Source organism: Salvelinus sp. IW2-2015, linkage group LG15 (genome assembly GCF_002910315.2).
Source record: "Salvelinus sp. IW2-2015 linkage group LG15, ASM291031v2, whole genome shotgun sequence".
Taxonomy (NCBI): domain Eukaryota; kingdom Metazoa; phylum Chordata; class Actinopteri; order Salmoniformes; family Salmonidae; genus Salvelinus; species Salvelinus sp. IW2-2015.
In genome coordinates, this window is record NC_036855.1 from 18 (window position 1) to 6,057 (window position 6,040).

The 6,040-nt window shown below is 46.8% G+C and overlaps 1 protein-coding gene across 1 annotated transcript in view; it reads left to right on the forward strand.

Annotated features, from left to right (window-relative positions):
• Positions 1 to 1,102: 1,102 nt before the first annotated feature.
• The window catches only part of LOC111973915 (protein unc-13 homolog B-like), a 69,583-nt gene continuing 64,645 nt past the window's right edge, over positions 1,103 to 6,040 (forward strand). The window contains exons 1-2 of the mRNA XM_070446851.1: positions 1,103 to 1,147; positions 3,123 to 3,349. The gene's annotated coding sequence lies outside the window, so the exon portion shown is untranslated. The remainder of the gene's footprint in view (positions 1,148 to 3,122; positions 3,350 to 6,040) is intronic.

Here is a 6,040-nt window from a genome sequence, read left to right on the forward strand (position 1 = left end):
GTGCAACCCGGTGTGTTGTTTCTTTTTCAAATGATTATTTTACCTTATTTACTAGGCAAGTCACTTAGGAATATCAGGAGGAGCAACCCAGCGGTTCGTCCAAAACACCTAGAATATTTGATGTTTTGGGAGCAAATCGAAATTTGAACGTTTGGAGAGCAATGTGGACAAACCGTCAGAATCTGAAGTAAAAATGGTCAAACGTGAGATTTTGTTGGGAAAACGTAGCCTTAATTATAAAGTAGCCTATAGCAGTGTTAGGGTCAGATAATAACACTACTTGTTAGTGCACTATATGGGAGCATAGGATAGTATTTAAAAAGCAGGTCTAAAGTGTGTGTGGTTCAGCATAATGTACACTATAAAGGAAGATTAGTGTGTGGACGCAAGCCATTAATTATCGTATAGAAGGTAGCCTATAGGCGATTGGGGTTTAAAGAACACAAGTGTATAGCTCATTTAGGTTTTAATGAGACTGACTGACCCTGGGGATACTTGACCTTTACAGTGACCTTGCCTTAGACCTTCTCCCCTTTACCTCTAGGGGGTGGTGTGTGTTTGTGTGTCGTTACATCTGAATTGCTTTCACTCCACCTATTCTTTCTTGCCCTTCTTTCTTTCTCTATGTTTTCTCCTTCTGTTCTCTCTCTTCCCTCTTTCTCCCTCCCTGCCTCTCCCCCTCCTCTTTGCCTCCTCTGCCTCTTCTCCTCTCCTCCCCCTCTCTCTCCCTCCTCCTGCTGTCTTCTTCTCCCTCCTTCTCTTCCCTTCCTCCCCATCTTTCTCCTCTCTATCACCCTTCTTCCCTCCTCTGCCTCTTCTCCTCTCCCCTCTCCTCCTCCGCCTCGTTCCTCCCTTCTCTCACCTTCTTGTCTCCCTCATCCTCCCTTCCTTCCTCTCCTCTCCACCCCTTTCTCCTCTCTCCAGGGAAACTGCATGTGTTTAGGGAAAGACGTTGCAGGCGTTGATCTTCCATCTCGTCTACGAACGCCTCATAACTTTGAGGTGGACCGGCCACTCGCCCACACCTACTGCCACGGTGTTGGGGAACCTGGCTGTGGCGGCATCCAGGCGGGGTATGCGCGCTCTGAGGTGGTGTGTCAAATGCCACGAGAAAGTGTCAGGATCTACTACGCCGACTGTCTAAAGAGTAAGGGAAATACACACTCCACACACCACACAGGCTCACAACCCAGAACACAGGTTTGTACTCCCACTCGTCGCACTGTAACACCCACACACACACACACACACACACAGCACGCACACACCACACACACGCAGCTACAGCACACCACACACACAACTCACACACACACACACACACACACAACACACACACACACCACACACACGTGCACACACACACACCACCCACACACACACACACACCACAAACACACACACCAACACAACACACCACAGAATATGCATTCATATGTTGGTTTAGAAATTCCAGCAACAATGGAGAGTTCTATCCTTCGCTTTAGTTGCAATTTATTCCCCTATTATTTACAATGGGAGCAATGTGAGGCATGTTCCACGTGTCCTGTGGTGCTGAACTCCAGAATCCCGGACTCTGTTGCTGTCCATTCGTGGTGCCTGAATCGAGATTGTTGCTTTACAGCTTGTTTGTTCGTTTACTGCAGCACATTGACATTGTTTTACTTCCATATAGCATACACAAGCTGGCCGTGTGTGTGTGTGTGTGTGTGTGTGTGTGTGTGTGTGTGTGTGTGTGTGTGTGTGTGTGTGTGTTGTTGTCTCCAGCCTTACAGGGAGGGTGTCTCCTCTGGCTCTCAGTATGACATTACTCTCTGCCTCCCAGCCTGCTTTGAAGTGTAGCTAGCTCTCAAACGTGTTTGTGTTTGCACTAAAACACACCCACACCCTCTCCATCTTGCTACTGTAATGTTTATTTAAACTGATTCCCTCTGTTCTACAGTAGCAGGTCATGTTTTGGGTAGAATCTAGAGGTTTATCCTKGTGTGTTTTGATTGGATGACAGTAGACGTGTGACACGTTAGCCCCAGGACCGTCACTCTCTGTAACTGGATTAGCTCCACTCTGAATGATAGAACTCTCTGTGTGCATCCAAATGGCGCTCTATTCTTACATAGTGCACTACTTTTAGTATTGCATTACTTTTAGTACTGCCCTATGTAGGGAAAACTGTGTAACTTGGGACGCATACATAGTGTTTTATTCAAATGATGATTCATGTTTAATTTGATTTCAATCGCAGTTCATGACCTCGCCAAAGATGACAGGCGAGATAACTCGATTAGAGGAGGAGAGAGAAGGGGTGAAAAAGAGAGCGAGGGAGGGGAGAGAGGGGAGAGGGAGGGAGGGGAGAGAGGGGAGAGGGAGGGAGGTGAGAGAGAGGTGAGGGAGGGTCCAATAAAAGCATGAGGAGAAAGCAGAAYTGTGTGTTTGAGAGATAGGCCGTAGCCAAAGTCTTTCTAACCCCCACCCCCTACTCACACACACAAACACACAGAATTAAGGTGGGTACAAAGGATGCTTCTAACTGTATTCTAATCACAGACAGTATTTGTAACATTCTCCTCCTACAACAACTGCTTCCCATTGTCTTCTAGGGACAAGATACCCAAAAGAGAAAGGTAGAGAAAGAGAGATAGAGTCCACAAAGGGCATGGGAGAAAGTTATCTGTGTGTTTTAGTAGTATTAGTGCGCGATATAGAGATTCTAAGCGCGGGACAAGATTTCTCAAGCACTAATCTGCCTCTACGTCCTAATGTAAGATGTCTTGCTAGCAATCTGCAGATGAGTGTGTGTCGTAGTCCTGTGTGGGTGTGATGTGGGTGTGGTGGTTGTTGTGTCGTTGTGGTGTGGTGTTGGTGTGGTGTGTGTGTGTGGTGTTGTGCTTGTGTGTGGTGTGTTGATGGAATGCAAGTCGTCTTTCTATGGCTCTATGATGCGCTGTCCCGGATAGCTGGTTTTTGGTGGCGAGCTGCAGTGAGATGTGTGTTGTGCTATCGTCACTTATGGCTCTATCTGAAATAGTGGTAGAAGGTATGGTACGGGTAGTCTATTCTCCTCTAATTTGCCGGAGCTCTGACTGTGGAGTGAATTGTGATTTCCCTGCTGTTGGTGTTTCTAGGGCGGTGGAGAAAGAGTTCTAAGCACGGCTGAGGACAAGACCCTGAACATCATCATGGCCATGAAGAGAGGATGAAGATCAGGAGAAGAACCGGCCTAGGTGTTTTAGGGTCATCCAGGAGATGTTGGATCTCTAAAGAGGACTTCACTGGACACCTGAAGACCGCCAAGCAAAGCATGTGCTGGAGGGAACCTCCAAGTGGTCCTCCGCCAAGATCAACATCACAGGTTAGTACTACCAACCTAAAAGAACTAAGCCCTCGCCCCTACCAAGCAAGCATTGCTGGAGGAACCTCCAAGGTTCCGCCAAGACAACATCACAGGTTAGTGAGTACCGAACACTAAGAACTAAGCCCCGCCCCTAGCCAAGCAGCTAACTAGGAACCCCTAGTCGCCACAGAGCAACATCACAGGGTTATGTAGTACCAACACTAGAACTAAGCCCTCGCCCCTAGCCAAAGCAGGCTAGACTGGAGGAACACCTCCGGTGTGCCACCAAGGTCAACATCACGAGTTGTAATACACAACACTAAGAACTAAGCCCTCGCCCCTAGCCAAGCAGGCTAGACTGGAGGAACCTCCTAGTGGTCCACCAAGGTCAACATCACAGTTAGTAGTACCAACACTAAGAACTAAGCCTCGCCCCTAGCCCAAGGCAGGCTAGACTGGAGGGAACCTCCTAGTGGTACACCAAGTCAACATCACAGGTTAGTAGTACCAACACTAAGAACTAAGCCCTCGCCCCTAGCCAAGCAGGCTAGACTGGAGGGAACCTCCTAGTGGTCCACAAAGGTCAACATCACATCTTATCACAATCACCGAGGCCTGGTGCTGGGAAGGTTTGRTGGACTATAATAAATGTCTTCAGATCGTCTTGAGCAAGGCACATAGCTGGAAGGGCGATACACCACTGTGGCTGATTCTGTGCTCAGCCCGATGGGTGATGTGTGTGCGTGTATTACCTTGCAGGGGTGCGACTAGAGCATACAGTTCCTCTGGGCTAAATTACACCAGATTGGAATGAGCTGAGCTATTTTATTGCCCAGATAGCCTTCCTGCCGTTCCTTGTGTGTGTCAATCAATCCCCAAGAGACTGAGACAGAGAGAAAAAGTGCCTCCCGCTCCCATCTATCTCTATGGCCTTATCCAACGTCCTGTTTTAGAACCGACTTATTGACTCTTTATTTATGTATTATTCATTTGATAAACACAGACACACATTGATTGTGTAGCACTTTGGCGGTAGATAGATAGGCAGCCGTGAGATGTGAATGTTCTGCATCAGCTAACTGCTACATCACAGCTCTGGATCAGTAGATGTGTATAGACTGCTATAGGAAGGAGAATGCAGTATACTTAATAAACTCCCTCTCTCCATCACTCCTTTTTTCCATCTTTCCCCCTTTACCCTTCTCACTCTCTATATCTCTCCCCCATCTCTCTCTCTGTCTCTCTCTCTCTCTCTCTTTCTCTCCATCACCCAGCTCTGTAGTTGCGGTACATTATACTACATTATACAGAGCCAACATAGACATCAGCCGTTCTCTGCCTCTTTCTATTCTTTCCACCTCTTTCCACTCCTCCCACTCCCTTTCCACATCACCCTCTCTCTCTCCGCTACCCCTCTCTCTCTCCCCCTTTTCTCCCTTTTCACTCTTTCTCTGCCATTTCTTCCCTATCTCTGTCTATCCCCTGTATCCCCTCGCTCTCTCCCTCTCATCCCCTCTCCCCCTCTCTCTCATTGTATTGTATTTCTTGCAACACGAGGCTGTAGCTTCTCATTTGTGGTGTCTTTGAGAGCCCGGCCCACCAGTCTCTGTCAGCGAGAGAAGAGGGGCTGGCTGGGGGAGTTATGTTTCATGAATAATACAGAGTGTCACTCATACATATTTAATGCACAGTGTCCTTTTACCTTTTATGGGGCTGGGAAATACTACTTCCTGTCTGAGATGGATGGTTAAGGGTGTGTGGAGCAGGGCGTGTGGGTGGAGCGGTTAATGGGGTATAGGTTGTGTGTCTGTTTGGTGAGGGTGTGTGTCTGTGTGTGTGTGTGTGTGTGTGTGTGTGTGTGCCTCATCCATAGCCTGGGAAGACAAATAGTCTCTGCAAGAGTAGCTAACCTAAGTATATTTTGTCTTTCAGCAAGTTGTTGTTGTTGGTATAGTCTGGCTAGGGCATATGTTTTTATTGATTTGTTTACTATTTAACCTTTATTTAACTAGGCAAGTCAGTTACGAACAAATTATTATTTACAATGACGGCCTACCAGAAGGCAAAAGGCCTCCCACGGGGGCTGGGATTAAATAACAATATAGGACCGATGTCAAGTTGAAGATGCAACATATCACACGAATTGCAAAAGTCTTCAAGCTATAATATGTAACTTTTTGGGCGACCTGACCAAATTCACATAAAAATGTGAGTTATAGATCTGTCATTCTTATTGAAAGCAAATTTAAGATGCGGTAGATCTGTTCTATGTGCAGAGTTTCTATGCTTCCTGTTCTTAAGTTTAGTGTTTGCATCTTTWACTATCGGTTTTGTACACCAGCTTCAAACAGCTGAAAAACTATATTTTGGGTTATTGAAAACATGGTTAACAGAGATGTAGATGGTACAATGATTCTCTAAACTATACACTGAGTGTACAAAACATTAGGAAACACCTTCCWAATATTGAGTTGCACCCCCTTTTGCCTTCAGAACAGCCTCAATTCATCGGACATGGACTCTACAAGGTGTCGAAAGCGCTCCACAGGGATGGTGGCCCATGTTGACTCCAAAGCTTTCCACAGTTGTGTCAAGTTGGCTGGATGTCCTTTGGGTGGTGGACCATTCTTGATACACAGGGGAAACTGTTGAGTGTGAAAAACCCAGCAGCATTGCAGATCTTGACACACTCAAACCAGTGCGCCGGGC